The sequence below is a fragment of the Corvus cornix genome, chromosome Z (genome assembly GCF_000738735.6).
Source record: "Corvus cornix cornix isolate S_Up_H32 chromosome Z, ASM73873v5, whole genome shotgun sequence".
NCBI lineage: Eukaryota > Metazoa > Chordata > Aves > Passeriformes > Corvidae > Corvus > Corvus cornix.
The window spans coordinates 71,858,397-71,875,674 of record NC_046357.1 but is presented as its reverse complement, the minus strand read 5'-3'; the positions used below and the strand labels follow the sequence as shown (position 1 = coordinate 71,875,674).

Sequence of the window (17,278 nt, the reverse complement as noted above, 5' to 3'; positions counted from 1 at the left end):
GGCACTGCTGAGGCCACACCTCGAGTGCTGTGTCCAGTTCTGGGCCCCTCATGACAAAAATTTGAGCATGTTCAGAGAAGGCAACAGAGCTGGGGAAGGGTCTGAAGCAGCAGGAGCGGCTGAGGGAGCTGGGAAAGGGGCTCAGGCTGGAGCAAAGGAGGCTCAGGGGGGACCTTGTGGCTCTGCACAAGTCCCTGACAGGAGGGGGCAGCCGGGGGGGTCGGGCTCTGCTCCCAGGGAACAGGGACAGGAGAGAGGGAACGGCCTCAGGCTGTGCTAGAGTAGGTGTAGATTGGATAGTAATAAAAATTTCTTCACTCAAAGGGTGGTCAAGCATTGAAAGAGGCTGCTCAGGGAAGTAGATTATTCACCATATCTGGAAGGATGTAAAAGATGTGGATGTGGCACTTGACTTTAGTGTTGGGCTGGGTCAATGGTTGGACTCACTGATCTTAAGGGCCTTTTCCAACTTAATCTATGTTATGATTCTGTTATTTGATAGTTACTACAGTTTGAAAGGAAGCAAGGAGATGTATGCTAGAGAAGAGACTGTACTGAACCTGATTTTTCGGTGTTGTGGTTAAGTTCTACACAGACAAGAGGTCAGTAAAATTGAGTAAAAAATCTGAGTAAAATGTTGATGACTGCGAATGGTGAGGTCTCAGACAGACCCCTCGTTTCCATAGTTCATGTCAGCTTTTTTCACTGTCCATGATTATCTCTCCTTCTTTAGTGTGACTCCACGTCTCAGACTCCCTATGAAGCCATCATCTCTTCTCAAACCATTTGTCCATTTGTAGACAGACTGGATACCTCACACAGTCCTCTGTGAGTCCTGAAATAAAGGTAACACGTTAGAGATCAGGTACTTTAGCACCTAAGTTTTGGATCACTAAACCTTTCAGCAGGAAGTTTTTAACTTTGTTCTCCAGTTGTGGGACTGGGGAGCACAGTTGTGTCTCAAGTCACTGTGTCTGCAAGTCACAACCATGTGAAAAATGCTGTTTTACTGCACACTGCACTTGAGGAAGTGAGCAAGAAAATTATATTTTACTTACATGTGCAGAGAAAGCTCTTCAGAGGTCTATGACTCAAGTCAAATCATAGCTAATTTCACCAAAACATCTCAAATTTCTTCAAGTCCAGCAGAATGTCTTCTCAATGAATGTGAAATATTTGAGTGGATTCTGCTTCCATTCTGTTCTAGTACCAGAAATCTTGAAGAAAGGAGGTTTTATCTGCTGGAGCAGACTAAGCAAGCAAAACAGCCCAGAAGCACTTGGGAAAATACAGTGCCTGGAAAAAATTATTTTGAAAGGGAGCACAGAGAAAAGGAGACCAGAAATCATTCTGCAATGTCAGCTCAAGGACTTTTTTGTGCCTTCTGCTCAACAGTGTTCACTTTGCAAAGTAGTAGAGTGTAAGATGTGAAAAATTGGTTTCTTCGGGAGAAACAGACAATGGTAACTGAATTGCTACCAAAAAATGAAAGGAAAAACAAGGAAGGGAAGAGAACAGATTCTTTTGGGGCCTGAGATTTGTGTAACATACATTTTTGCAAAGTTGGCAAGACTTGTGGGTGCCTGATGATAATTGCAAGGGGCCCTACAGGCACAAGCTCAAGCCAAGACTTACTCCTGTTAATCACAGAAGATGCATTAGGCCAAACATGGCACACAATTAAGGCAGGCTACTGCAGAGGAGGAAACAGGTCACACAATAGGAAGATGTTCCTTTCCCCTCCCTACCTCTTGTCAAGGCCTGGCACCACAGCAGGGAAGCAGTGAAAGATGCTCTAGAAAGTTTGCATCAAGTAACCAGGCACACAGATAGAGCTGGGTTAAGAAAAGGATGCAGGAGTCAAAAAATCCCATGTCAGAATGAGTATTAATCACAAGACTGATGGTATTCAAACAGTTTTGGGAGATTCAAACCAGAGATTCAGCCTGTAGGAGCAGAGCTGACAGATTTGTCTGAAGGTTGGAGTATCCGTAAAACCTAGTAAATCATAGGGGAAATGCAGGAAATCTGTCAGAACAAAACCCATTAAATAAGTGGCTAAAAAAATATTTCCCCTGTAATTTCATGGTTAGATTTTCAGAATTAGCTTTTCAACACATTAACTTGTTTTCAAAGAAGGCCTGAATTTAGAGTACCAAGAGTTGTGAATCCAACCACAATATCACCTTTGAATTTAGGGATTGCACTGACAGTTTTCCTCAAAAAGAAGAAATGAACCATGTGTCTTCCCTTAAAGCTGTAATGTTCCCATGTCTGAATCAGCTAGCTGGAATCTGCTTCCAGTAAAGTCAGCAATGGAAGCCAAAATATCACAGGAAAGATGAAATCAACTACAAACAATTGAAAACAGTGTCCTTAATAGAAGTGTGGGATGAAGGATTTTTATTTTCCTGGCCAAAAGGCTCCTATTGAGACACAGAAATAAACACCACTAAACTTGAATCTGAACCAGGAAGCTATCAGAGCTGCCCTGAAGATATCAGAACCTAGAGTACCACTTTGCCGGCTGAGATGCCATTTGGAGATGTATGAGACCTTACAAAGGTTCCCAGACTTGTAAATGGTAATAAAACTGGAGGTGTAAGCCCTCAAAAGAGCTTGTAAGGTTGTGAGCACTGTCAAATGTGGACCCAAACCTTCAGTTTAAGTCTTCCAAACAGGCTAAATTGATCTGCAGCTAAATATTACCAGCCAGAGTAAGCCTCAGGAAAGACAACAGGTTTTGTACACAAAATATGTATAAAAGTACAATGATAAATGAGATCTCAACCAGAGGAAAATCTCGAAAGGTTGCATCCAAAATCCAAGCCACTGCTCCTATCCCACCATCTCTGAAGAAAACCTCAAATGGCTAACAAGGATGCAACACTGGGAGTTGCCTGGAACCAGTTTCTACACACAAGTTTGCATATGCACAAGGAATTTTGCTGAAATTTAGATTTCAGTATAAGCTCTTAGAACTGCAGTGAAAGAACTCTGGATTTGTGTAATAAACCAGTTGTGTTCACAGAGGACATCTGGTGTAATTTCATGTTTGGCATCCTCAATCTGTCTTTACATACACAAATTCAATATTAAACATAACTCACTCCACAGTTTTGTTCTTTCACCAGTAAAAGGAGAGGAGACTTCTCAATTCCCTGGCGAGAAATAAAGAATTGGATCTCTAGGTGTAATAATGTAATCAGCATGCAAGTCTGGGAGAAAATCCAGCCTTTGCATGTTCTTATTTTGTAGTTCTGAAGCACCATGATCATACCTGAAAGACATCAGTTTGAACGGGTTTTTTTCTGGCGGGAAAAAAAAACCATCAGCAATGAGTTCAAGAATTATTGACACTTCTATGGAGGAAATCTGTAATGTTCTGCAGGCTTGGTTGAACATTTCCTGAATAACCTCTGGAGGAAGTGTTTACACAGGGCTTTAGAAGAAAAGTAAAAGTGCAATGAAGGAAGACGATTCATGGGCAAGAAAGTGTCAAGCCTCCTCTTAGAAGGCAAAGCTGGAATAAATTAATGATAAAGAGAATTTGGCAGTGGGGAGAGCAAGGAAACTTCAATCTCTACAGGCTCAGGATCAAAATTAGCTGTAGCAGTACATTTAGGGATGGAAGACATCATAGTGGGTTAATCCCAAGGTGTATAAACTGTCTGTAAGACACAAAATATGGCTAAAAGGATGAAAATGTGAAGTGAAGAGAAGGTGACTCGGAAGGGGCAGATCCCAGTACTAAATAAATCGTGCAAAGGTACATGCAAACCTTGGATTAGCAGCAAGCCAGCAGGAATTTTCTCCTTTTGAGAGAAGGATGAGCTATTTTGATAGCATTATCCCCAAAGACATGTCATGTTTTAAAAAATCTGGCTGCAGAGTCAGAACATCATAAATGGAGTTTATTTAGGTATCTTGGAGCAGGATGTGTTTTCCTATGCCTGTTAGCACAATACAGAGGATTAACCCAATTACAGCTCCTCTCATCTTTTTGCCCACAGGCAAGGGCAATGAGAGAACCTATGAAAGATTAGTTAATATGTAAAAATCCAGAGTGTCTTCTTTTTCAGTTCCACCCGGGTCTAGAGTGTCTGTATCAAATTTATATCTGGAAGATGATATTGTGAACCTTATCTCTGCAAATTACAATAAAATTCACATATAAACCTACAATATTCTGGTCCTGTTCTTGCTCCGTGGTGACCCCAGGCTGAGTTAGCTAGAGGACTAGTGCAAGAAACTTTCTATGAGCTTTTCATGAAATTTATAGGCAGAGAAAATTGTCTTGACTAGATAAAGAGATAGAGTTCAATCTAAGAGCTGGGATTATGACACCACTGAAGGCAAAAAGACAGAGGGAAAAAAAATATTTGGCAAACAGAGAAAATAGGGAAGATATATAAATAAACAATGCAGATGGTTCTGTATCCTGCACAGAGGCAGGGAAGAGTTCATTAAATGGAATGAGGCATTTGCCCATCTGTGCATGGATTAAATGGTCTGGAAAGCAAGAATTCAGATCAGATGTTCAGCTGCTGAGAGAAATTTTTGTCCACTGCTCCCTTCATGATAGGGAAAGTTTCTGTTTGGACATAGGCTTTTCACCACTGGTGTTTCCTCCCCCTGTAGCAGTACCACCAGTGGTTTGCTAAGGACTAGGCTTTGGCAGGTCGCAGAGTTTGCTTTGGGATATGACTTGGAAAGAAAGTGAAATTGTCACTCATGGCAAGTTCCACTAATACCACACAAGTGTTTTTCCTTTTTTGGCCCCTGGGCTTTTAGAGAAGGGAAGGTGAGGAGGAACACAATAAAATCCATTTGAACTCTGCCTATAAATAGAAGATTACAGATTGTTGTTGACAAACTCATCCCTTGAATAATCTCAGAAGTGTTACGACAGGTCAAACCAGCAACATGCTCTGTATCACACCATATCTTATTAAGGATTAATGTGCTTTCAGAGAAAAGTTCACAAAAGCCTCCTTTCATCCTTAGATTTGCTTCCTAACCAGCTTTAATCAGATGAACTTTCATAACAAGTGCCCTTAGTAGTTATACATTTTCCCAAACAACATTGAGTCATTTGGCCTAATGCAGTGTTTCCCTTGGTGTATGAAAAAAAGGAAGCTTGCCACAGCAAAAACAGAATTTTACTTAGGAATTCAGACCAGAGTCTTGTTCTGTGAAAGTGAAAAGAGGGTCTAGGTAGCAGCAGATGAAAATGTCCCATGTTTAAGCACCCATTTATTTGGTGCTTTTAGCATAGAGTAGATTTAAAAAATCTAGTTGTGGCATAGCTAGGTCTTAAGGAACAAGCTGTAAATGTACATGTGACCCTGCAGGATAAATACAAAACAACAACAGGAGTTTTTACCTAGCATTCAGCCCAGGATTCCTGTGACCCACAAATGGGCATGATTAAGGCACCAACACATATTCAGTGTGACCCATTAAAGGTTGATTTCATCAGCCTCCTGTCTGAGCAGAGCACAGAGCCACTTGGAGCAGGCAGAGCCCTCCCAGACTCTGTGTGCCACGAGATGCAGCTACGAGAGTATTGCTCTGGAAATGATGGAGAGTTACCAATTTTATGCGAATCCAGTGAAGGTAACACTTTTTAAATCTAATTTAAAGAACCAAGATGTCTAATCCAGGTGGAGAATGTTCAGTGTCCAGCCAGATGCCTCTGTGCCAAGAGATGCCTCAGCAACACTGTTGGGTTTAACTCCTTTTTTTACCTGCTGCATGACAGACGTGGTGTTAGGGAAAGCAGCAGGCAACTCCATGCCTCGGGGAGAGTCATTTCATCTCTTCCCATCTCTGACATGATCCTTAGTGTTGCTCACATCGAATTTCACAGGAGGTGGTTCGACAGAGGATGTGTCATTCCAGATGGATTTGCACACGAGTGACTGAATCTTGTGACCTTGACTGGCATCTTTAGAAACACTGACAATAAATAAGCCCACATGTGTTGCCAGAACGCAGTTTTTTACCCAAGCAAATCCATTTTTGGAGAAGCATGGGCTTTTCACCATCTACTCCTATTATCAACTCCACAGCCTATAGCATGCACAGCAGCCAGAGAACGGAAAAGATGCACTGCACTGTCACCAAAGAACAAAATAACTTCCCTGTGTTTTAAAGTCTTTTGTAAAGTACCAGCTCAAGGTGAGCCACACTGACTGCAGCATCTGACTGACTCAAGTCTTTCCTTTTGTCTCATTCCACTTAACTCCTCTGATTCACTGCAATTTAGATTCTATTAGCAAAAAAAGAAAAAGTGCAGACTCTGAGTCAGCTTTCCTGAACAGAATCAATTCGTCACTGCTGCTTCTCAGGAACCAGGAGGTTTTGATTCTGGAACAAAGCCCTGACCCAGCACCTAGGAAGAGGAAGAGAGTGATCGTCCCACTCATCTTTCCAGTGGGCTTCAAAAAATGGGTTTTTAGATGTATATGTGTACACAGCACACATCCACAAATGTATTCATAGATCAGAAATTAATCTGCCATTAAAGCCAAAAGTAGCAGTTGCAATATAAGAGTGAGAGTACCTGTGTTGCAAAAGTGGGTTCTAAACCATTGTAAATATCATCATAATCAGGTCAGTGGAGTTAAGCTGTCAGCCTTTGACTTGGATGACAGGATCCCCCACCTTGAATTCACAGAATTCCATCAAAAACTTAATTAGACTGCTGTGGGGAGGAGTAGCAATGGATCACAATCTGAATCAATTGAGTCTGAAATACAAAAATGGAGCTGTGTCTTCTCTGGGGAGAATGGATTTGGCACCAAGGTAAGTTGCAGCTTCTTTTGGAAATACTTCCCAGCCCACATCTGTACAGATACTTTATGTAAGACTACATCTATACCTCTGCAGTCTTTCAGACAGCTGGATCTGTCAGTCTTTGTTCACAATGGACAGCACCATAAACCTCCTTGATGTTGCAAGGAGCCATGGTCATCTGTAATGGTTCAGTGCTGTAATGGTTAATGGTTGGACTCGATCTTAGAGGGCTTTTCTGATGTTATTGTTTATTATTGTCTTAATGTTTCTATTCCTTCCTTCCTTCCTTCCTTCCTTCCTTCCTTTCCTTCTTTTCCTTCCTCTCCCAAAAATATCTAAGCCCAAACAGAAACAGATCTAATACTGAGAAAGTCTGGTTGTGCTGTGCTGCACAGTCCACAATACACAAATTTTTGTGATGAAAAATGCTCATTTTGGTATTATGGTGTGGTACTTCGGGTGAATAATAAACATCTAGAAGTTCTCAAATATATATTTTAGACATTACTGTAATGATCCATGTTTTCAGTAGCCCCCAAAATGCCAATAGAAATGTCATTTCCTTACAACCCCTTCCAAAACTGTGTTATGAGATTGTATTTGATAGACTAATTCCCCCCTTCTAAGCATTTAAACAGAAATAAAAACTCTTGTTTCCTTGTAGGACCAAAGGGAAAAGGACCACCAACACTTTTTGCCTTCTGGTCGTCTGGAACCAATGCAATTTTTAAATTTTTTTTTTCTTTTTTTTCTTCTTTCTCTTTTGTTGAAAACTGTTGGAGTTTTATCACCAGCTTTTAAAGACTAACGTAACAACACAGTAAAGGAAAGATAAAAATGTAGCAGATTAAAAGTAATTAAAAAAAATTAACCCCACAAAAGCCAGAAAGTTCACAGCACAGAAAATGCCTTCACAGTTCTGTTCAGTGTATTTGGAAAAATGTGTTTAAGTTGTTATAGTTTCTATCAAAATTGTGAAGACATCTATATGATAACAGCAGCTATTTGACCCAATAATTAGGACTGTGCTGAAAGAGGCATTATAAGCAGCCAAATAGGAAAGTTTTCACAAACTGGGCTCCTAGTGAACTAACCAGGGAAGGCCACATTTGTTTTAATATTCTGCAACTCAGAGCTTCAAACCGTCCTGCCAACAGGAAATGATTCTCTTGAAAAAAAGAAAAAAAAAAGAGTGAATATATTCTAAGTGAATACCTTATATTTCTAATCACTTTATTTTTTAATTATAAAAGGAAAGGAAAATTGATGGCACGGTGACTTTAAAAACCCTAAAGATTTAAAACAGCAGAAAGCATCAATCTGTTTGATTTGTTGACACTGCTGATTAACATGTTTTATTTTAAAGAACAGGTCAAAAAATCCTTTAGTGCCCTAACTTGTGTTTTCCACAAAATCAGTAGGTTTTGTGGTTTAAGATGTTATTGGCTGGAAAACACAAATCTTACGCAGTGCTTTGTGGCATGACTATCTAACAAAAAACCAAACCAAAACAAAACAAAAAAGAACAAGGGAAGCTTCATTTTCCTGTTTGTTAGTTCTGTCCAAGGCACTTTTCTCACCTCTGTCCTACGCTGGAAATAATGACACCTCATTCTGCCTTTGATGAGCAGGGATAAAAGTAAATTGACACAGAGCACGGTCGGTTTCATGGCTCTGACGAGACTCGTTGCATAACGTCAGCAATTTCCTGCAGCTTGTACAACGCAGTGCCACGAGTAAACCTGTTGTTAGCAGTGGGTTTATTCCCCCTTGACAAGGCAGTCCTGCTGACTGGAACCCCTTGGTAGGGCTGTTTACGCCTGTGTGTGCTGAGCAGGGTGTGCTGAGCCGCTGGTTATTCGTGCACCTGACTGCTGCGTTAATCCCGCGGTGAAATCCGTGTCACCCCTGTGTCACCGCCTCCCAAGGAAGCACAGCTCTGGCCTCACCAGCATGTGGAAATGAGGATCTGATGATTGGGAAGCTCCTCTGACCGTCACCAGCAGAGCACCTGGTCAGTGTGTCTGGACAGAAGATCACAGATGGGTTTGAACTTGTGGGGCACAGATTCACAGGAAAACATGATGTTCTGGACAGACTTTCTGGCAAATGCCCTTTTCCCTTTGTGAAACACAGGGATTTTTGACACTGTTGACTCAGAAGGCTGCTTGCTATCACACTGGAAATCCAGGTTTTGTATTTCTTCCCCCACTAAGGACATGTTATCTCTTTTCCTGATTCCTAGACTCCTGATTCCTCCTTTTTCTTCCAAACGCCTGCTCTTTACAAGAGCCAAAGGGAAAGGGAATGGGATCTAATCTTAATCCTGCATGTCCAATTTTTACTTATATTGTGGAAAAGGACTGTGGTTTTGGCAACCGTAAACCATTGTCACAGGAACACAAAGCAGACATTGATTTTAAGGCCTTATGCTCTTCAAAGTGTGGTGGTGTATACCTGGAATAAGTTCACTCAAACAGAACGTTGTTGAGACAAGAGCACTGGCAGCTCAGCAAAAGTTTGCTGCAGGTTAGACCCTAAAACACAGCCAGAAGAATGTTCTCATTACCTCTTGAGCTCTTAAGTAATCCAGAGGATATAGAGATAGAAATACTATTTAATTTCTTTTCTATTTATACTGAGAAATGCTGAGAAGACCAAATGTGCTTTTAAGGTTGGATCAATTTTTTTACAGTTCAAATATTTTAATCTATAAAATTAAACTTGGGACACTTTTCTGCAGGAAAATTTCCTTTCCTAGAAAGGCATTGTTTTTATACTCTCTTTTATACTTCTTAAAGAAGGGCAAGTGGATCAAAGGTTTTACAAATCCAAATATAAAATGAATAATTTTTCAATTAAAACAAATCATCCAGGTTAATCTGAAGTGTTTTGCTCCTTTCTTAATTGACAAACACATTTTGAGATATCCTGTTGCTATGGTCAACTCTAATTCAATCTGAAGGAGAATGCTTTTCCCAGTAACTTGCCAGGCTGATTCATAAAATTCAGAGGCATCCAAAATTCTCTCATTCCTTCTCCCAGAAATCGTCAAAGGCCATCTAGGCCGAGAAGAACTGCATGTAAAAAAGGAGAGAGAGGTGGTGAGAGGATCTTCAGAGGGAGAGTACAATCTGTACCTTGGCAGATTGTGATTGTTGGGTGGTGTTGAAAGGGGTCGCTTTGAAATAAGGCAAATGGGTTTGTCACACCCCCATGGTCGGCATCACCATGGAAATTCAGTGGGGTTAGTGATACTGATTATTCACTTTGAAAGGAATTTATTTGCAGGTTGGGACAGGATGGCTTTCAGTGTCAGTCCTGTCCTTAAAACTCAGAACAAAGCAAAACCCCAGGTTTGCAAACAAGCTGTCTCTGGGCCTTTTTTCAACACGTACTTATACAAAGCAGCATTCCAAGAACATCTAATTTTGATGTGTGGACCATGCTACATTTCTGAGTAAAGCAGGATACCAAGGCTTTCTCAGAAGCACCGGCAGGAGATACAAGGAAAGCAGCATTTGTTACTGTGCAGAAGGATTTCCACCACGTGGGAGGAACAGCGCTGCCGTTGTCCTCCTGGCAGAAGGTGCGTGCTCGACTGACAGCAGAGCGTATCCAAAATGCAAGCCAACAGAAATGCCACCTTCCTTTGGCACCTGCCTCTGCAGGATGCTGCTGCCACGTGGCCAAACACACACCTGTGTGTGTCCATTCAACCTCCTTTGCTCTCCGGGCAGAGGGTGGGAAGGGAAACCTTGCGTGCCAGGCGGGTAGGAGCAGCCAGCTGCTGGCAGTGCCCCTCAGAAGGGTTTCTCTCACCTGCCTGCCAGGCACCATGGCAACTGCCAGCCACAACCTGCAAACAGCCACCCAGAACACTCCTGTTTGTGCCCCGTTGCCATGGGATGGGAGCTCCTACGTGGTCGGAGGAGAGCTTGTGGCTGCATGCAGCCCCGTGGGCATGTGAGCGCCTGTGACCCTGGCTGGTGGAGACCCACCAAGGACACACACAGCCAGGGGCTGTCCCCACACAGGGTATGGATCCTGCACTGGAAAACGAACCCAGCTTCTGAGGAAACCAACCAAATTTTGTTAAATTAGTCACGCTAATTCAATTTATTACACTAGCAAGGGAACAGCGTGCTCTTCTGGCTGTAAAAAATCTGGGGGTAAGAGGAGCATATTTAGGATTGGTCTTTACCTTCAGGAGCCAGGGACACAGAGCAGGTCCACAGATGGTTTTGGCTGGGAGGTGTTTGTGTGGAAGCAGTGGTACCTGTAGGTTCCTGCTCCCTTCTCCACTTGGACAAAACTTCTGAGTCATCTTTGCCTTTGTGCCTCACAAGTTCAGTCACCTGTTGGTAACACCTGAGCACACTGTTGCCTTTCTTAGGGACTGCAGAAATGCACAGGGAGGTGTCACTAGCAGTCAGGTCAAGCATGTTTGCTGCATCAGGCTGAAGAAGAGAGAAAATATTAAAAAAAACCAAAAAACCATAAAAACACCAGGTAAGTATTTTTAAAACCATGGAGCTAATCATCTCTCCTTTGAGACAACGTGTATGGGTTTGGGATTCCTGTTTCTCTCTGTGGTGCTCAGGTGAGTGGCAAAGATTAAACTGTTGAAAGTAGCATATTTTGGGTTTAAGAATGAACCCTGGGAGTGGGTGTTGCAGAAAGTTGTACTCCTCTCTAGACTTCATTAGAAATTCCTGACCTGTGCCTGTCTAAGACTTCTGCATGTACTGGCAATTGCATTGTCAGTAATAAGAACTGCTCATGAGTCTGTGGTTAAATCCAGCACGTCTTCCTGTCCAGGTTAACATTTTAGGCCACAATCAGCTTGGACGTGGGAGCACTGCCTGTTGGATTGCAATGGGTAGATGTAACCTGGTTTTTTTCTTCTTTTTTAAATAAAGCTGAGGTAAATGGACAATGCTTTCCCTCAGGGAAATTTTCTCATCAGCTTGATTCATGGAAAGTTACTCATCTTCCTACCTCAAGGAAAGAATATGCATTTAATTCCTGAGAATAGACTATTACATCACATGAGCAAAGATGGTTTAACAGGAGGCAAAGCTGTGAGAACTTCCAAAGGCAGCAAAGTTTGCTATGAAATGAGATGCTCTTCAGATGAATTTGTGTAACATCTATAGGAAATACTTCACAATTAGTGTATTATAAACATTCTTGTCCCATGAGATGACCTAATACTACTGGCCTTTTCCACCTCATATTTTGCTTGAACTGCAAGTTACAGCAGATGTTCTTGCGTTACTTAACTAATTGTCATCACTTGCTTGATTCATTCCATTATATTATTTGTGGTGTCCCATGAAAGTCTTGTAAAAGTGTGCTTGCACATCATTATTATAGGGTACTGATGTAAATGCCACAAGGTGAATGCTTAATAAATCATTGACCTCTGAGAAATGCATGTAACAAATATGTACTTGGAAGTATATGTACTTGGAAGTATAACATGGATGAAGAATTGCCATATGAGCTTATTTGGTCTGATTATTGACAGAGCAAAGTGGTATGAGAGTAAGGTTTCTGAGGTACAGGACACAAGCAGGTGTAATTATTTTTGTGATCAAAATTCACTGTGACTGAAGCCTTTTGATGTGGCTGAACACTGTTCTCACCTGACACTGCCTGCCCTTGTCTGATCTTAAATATGGATCAGAAAATCTTGCTGAAGGGTTGCCTGGAGTACCAAGACATAATATCGTTTTAATATAAAGTGCAGTTTTGTTGGCTTTCAAGAGCATGATTATATTTCTGAAAAAAAAATAAGGCTTAAACTGGAATTGGCAGTAAATTTGTTTTCCTCTGCCCCTCTGAAGGTTAGGAAAACTTAAACTGCAACTGTAAAGGCTAAAAGAGTGATTAAGGCGTGGGATTAAGACTAGGAAATTGTTTTCCTTCCATTTTGCATTATGCAGAGCACTTTCCTGGTCTGATGAATGAGAATAAATCTCTCCTGTTCCAGCAACTGCTCTGTGGTTTCTGGGAAGTCATTTAGACACGTGTCCATGGAGGTGAATAAGCAGATCCAACTGCAGATCCAGCTCAGTTTGGAGGAGGCTGGATGTTACTGGGGAGGTGGAGACCTGTGCTAGCAGGGTGCTGTGCTTGGCCTGGGAAGCCCTGTGCTCACAGGCTGGGTTTGTTAGATTGAAAATAAAGTCATGGCAACACAGCCACGTGGCACCGCTCCAACACATGGCTCACAGGAGCTCGGGGCTGTCCACACATGTCTGTGTTAGCAAGACCTTGCTTTTCCTGGACTGGGTGCTCGTGGTGAACATCTGTGTTCCAGGTCCATGAGTGACACATTTAGTGCCACAAATTCCAAACCTGATTTTATTAAACTCCTTGTCCAGCTGTGGTCTCACCTTGGAGACGAGAGCCACAAAATCTCCTGGCTCCTCAAGGTCTGCTTGGTGGGGCCAGGACTGCCTCACACTTGAAAACACTGAGTTAGAAATCTCTTTGTCCATCTGACCCGCAAAGCTGGACCAATGGGTGTGTTCAGCACATTCCTGCCCAAACAGTCCCTGCTCAAAACATTGGCTATAACATCTTTTTCATCCAGAGCTTCACTGGTTCATGTATTGGTTAGAAAAATAGACTGTACACCAGATTAAAGACACAGTGGTCAGCTGTAAAGCAGGTTTCCCATCCCTGTTTTATCTCACAGTTTGTCTTTTAGAGCACTTATTGCAATGGGGATGGATATGGAAAGTGGTCGGTCAGGCAATGCAGAACCACCAGGAAAAGCATGACATTGAACACGAGGCTTTCTTAAAATAGCTAGAAGTCAAAAAAAGTCACAATATGATAAAAATAAAAATAATTTTTTTAAAGGAATAAAAATAATTAAAAAAAAAAAATGGACTAAGCTCTTGACCTGAAGGGAGAAAAGAAATGTGCTTACCTCAAAAGTACCCCTTTAAATTTTCCACAGGAGGGAAGGCCTCTTTCTGTAAAGCAGAGTAATAGGGGTTTAGTTGCGGCTGATGTGGATTCAGGAAATATCCTTCTCTTCTCTGTTTACTCTCAGCCACCTTAAGAAATTTCCAGCACAGTTAATCACCTCTTACCAATCTACACTGCAGTGGGAGAGCAGCCCTTATCTTGGAAGGTAAGACACTAAGCAGAGAAATATGTTCTGCACTATTACGTCAAAACTACCCCTGGGGTTTCTCCCTCCCTGTCAGATGGTAATGACAGCTCCACCTTATCTCACAAGGGTATGGTAAGGAAAGATGCTTGTTCTGTTATCTATGTTATTACTGGATTCATAAAGAAGGAGGGAAAACAGATACCACAGGAAAGGCCATTCTGGTTGCAGATCCTTATGACAGTTTGCAATTTCCTCAAGAAGAACCTATCAGGAAAGGTGGCCTAATATGAACTACAGTCTGAATAAAGAAGAGATTATTTGGGGGTTTTTTTGTCCTTCCCTATCCTGGCCATTTAAATATTCAGTAGTTTAATACAGCAATAGAATCTGAAAAATATATATAAAATCTGTTTGGAGAATATAAGGTTGCTATGTCCCTTGCTGTACCATTATTCTGAATATCACCATGGTTATTGCAATAAAAAGGTAGATTTTCTTTTCCTTTTGTAACTTAGTAGAATAGTGAATAAATATTTACTACATAACACAGAAACCAAGTCTTCAAACTTCTTTAAAACAAATTGTTGTTGATGGAGTGTATGCTGTTCTACTGATCTGCATGTGCAAACAAATATTCTTTGCATGGATTTCAGTAATTTTTATGTTAGTTTTGTGTTACAGCTAAAAAAAAGAAAAAATATTTTCAACAGAGCTTGCAGAGTTACTTCTTTTCTTTTCCTCTGATCACATCCAGAGCCTTTCTGCACACTACACTGTTCATCTAAGCCCAAACACTCCCGTGATAGTCAGATGCATGCGAGCTGATTCAATTCTTGGTGAAACAAAGAGAAAACCCAACCTGGAAAGCAGTCACTAATCTACAACTAAACAAATTAAACAAATTTTGACATGGCACAACTGAAATTTTTTCTTTACAAGATTTCCTTGGTCTCTTGCTCTCCAGCTAGTATTAATGTTTTTAAATTCCATTTGCTTGGTCAAAATATCAAACAGACAAATGCATTAGTCCCACATATGCGTGGATTCTGCTCTGACTACTGGGGACAGACTGGAAATGAGACTGAAAGTCAGCTGGACTAATCATATCTTGTGGGTGGCTTTAGCAGGATCTCTTTCCAAACAGTCATCTAAACAAAACCTGGTCTGATTTTGGTAGGTGCATTCCCCGAACCATCTTCTGGCTGCAAAGATTTCTGAAAGAAGCCACGTCAATGAAACAAAGCCTGCCACTAGGAAGGAGCATGCAAAACTTGCAGAAAATCTTCATATGTTGTCATTTAATATTAAGTCATAGCTATGACAGTAGTTTTCCACCTCTTTCCTCAAACTGCTAATAAACCATTGGAATTGTATAAACCCATCAGTAAACTGCACTCAGCAGTACTCTAAGAAAGGACTTGTAACTCTACTGGCACAAAATCTACAAACAAGGTATCTTGTAAAAAAAATTCTCTGACTGGAGAGGGGGGAAGCCCTACCCAAAAGGAACAATGTAATTAGATCCCTCTTATTACGCTGTGCTTGCGTAATTCCACCAGTGAGTAAGGTTTTGAACAGGAAGGAAGGTGGCCTTTGGCTGCAGAAGTGCAGGTAATAGCACTGACAGCCACTAGATCTGAATAGTTGATGTTAGCTCCCAAAGAGAGAAGCAATGGCTAAGGTGAAATAATTGAGAACATCTTGGCAACACCCCACACACTGTTTCTGTCCACTTGTGAAAGGCTACTGGAATTCAGTAATTTTGCATCTTTGCATAACTTGAAATTAAGGGCAGTCATAGATGTAACCTTCTTAGAGATTTTTATCTTCTACAAGACTACTTTTTATGCACAACCAGGTTTTTTTCCTTTTTTTCCCTTTTTTTTTCTTTAATATACAGGAAAGTACTGTATTAACCCACACTTAACTGAGAGGGATAGCTCAGAAAGGGGCAATTTTATGTCAATGAGTTTACCAGGTGGCAAAACTGTGAATTATCAAAAGTTGTCTCGATGGAAAATAGAAGAATAATGACATTATTCTTGGCTAGTTTGAATTAGTGCTGTTGGTTTGGGATTCTAAGATGAGTCCATGTCCAAATACTGAGCTTTGTCTGCTTGAGCCTGTGAACGAAACAGAAACTGCGCCTGTTACTCTTCAGGAATACTTCTAGATCTCCTGTGTCTGAAGAAGGAAACTGAAACCAACAAAAAGAGCAATATCAAGGTATTCCCCCTTTTGAAGGTGTTCTTCAGCCTCTCTGTGGAGCAGCTCTGTGTACCCTATTAGTGCTTTTGGCCCTAATTATTTATGCCAGCTGTTTGTCCAGATGAATGCATTTATCAGATCCAAGCAGGGGCAAAATTAGCCATCTGCTGCAAATCCTTGATTTTCAATGTATTTTTATTGTGTGTGACAATTTCCATGTTCTTCTGGAAACAAGGATTTTGAGGTACATTTCCATGATACTCTCCTGTGATAAGATTTCAGGCAAACTATATATATAAAAAACTTCAAGGAAATGTAATGATTCAGTGCTTTTTCATGCAGTAATTATAATCCTAGAATAATTAAATGTTCCTTGAAGTTGGAAGCTTGTAAAAACAGTGTTATGCACCAGATGTAATTTCAATTACTGCTTTGTCTTCCTGGCCTCCACAGTTTGTCTTCTAGGCTGTAGTTTATTATGGTGTCTGCAATTTTTTTATTATTATTATTTTCCACAACCAGATCCAGCCTAATGTGCTGTAATTAGAGTGTTTGCCATTTAAGGGCTGGCATGAATGTCTTGTGAAGAGCAGCTCTGGACTTCAGGTTTGTTGAGCTAGAAGAAAAGGAGGCTGAGGGACAACTTCCTGCACTTTTCTGTCTAGGCCTGTGACAAGCAAGCCCAAGGTTAAATATATGACAGAAAAGGGCCAGAAATTCTCTTCAGTAGTGCCTTTCAGAAGTGGCTCCAAGTGCAAGGAGCTGAGGTTTGCTGTGAATTGACCTGACACACACACAGGCTCAGGGACACCATGGTTAGGTTCGCCCATAATCACCCTGGAACCAAAGGTCACAGCACAGAAAAACCTGTGCAGGTTGTGCAAAATCCAGTCCAGGACAAGAAGCAACATTGGTGGTTTATCCGTGATTAATAAACCCTTACAAAGTGTTTGTACCACTGCATGATGGTGAGCATGGCTAAAATCACTTCACTTGGACAGTGTTGAGCAGTAGTGAAAGACCTTCAGATAACTCAGGTAAATAAGCTGTGCCACTTCCTCAGAAGGCATAATTGTCCTAATGGTGTGACCATTCACAAAATAAAACATTAGGGACAGAAACACCAGAGAAAGA

At 41.2% G+C, this 17,278-nt stretch overlaps 2 long non-coding RNA genes across 3 annotated transcripts; one reads left to right on the top strand and one right to left on the bottom strand.

Annotated features, from left to right (window-relative positions):
- Positions 1 to 841: 841 nt before the first annotated feature.
- On the bottom strand, positions 842 to 13,891 carry LOC109145518. 2 transcript variants are annotated; one of them, XR_002046921.3, is made up of 3 exons: positions 13,748 to 13,891; positions 11,006 to 11,261; positions 842 to 9,878 (listed from the first exon to the last, which is right to left on the bottom strand). It is a non-coding gene; the product is annotated as an uncharacterized LOC109145518 (long non-coding RNA). The 2 variants fall into 2 exon arrangements; XR_002046922.3 differs by having other exon boundaries at positions 842 to 8,825.
- Positions 11,228 to 15,373, top strand: LOC109145520. The gene is made up of 3 exons (XR_002046927.1): positions 11,228 to 11,313; positions 13,874 to 13,954; positions 15,114 to 15,373. It is a non-coding gene; the product is annotated as an uncharacterized LOC109145520 (long non-coding RNA).
- The last annotated feature ends 1,905 nt before the right edge of the window (positions 15,374 to 17,278 follow it).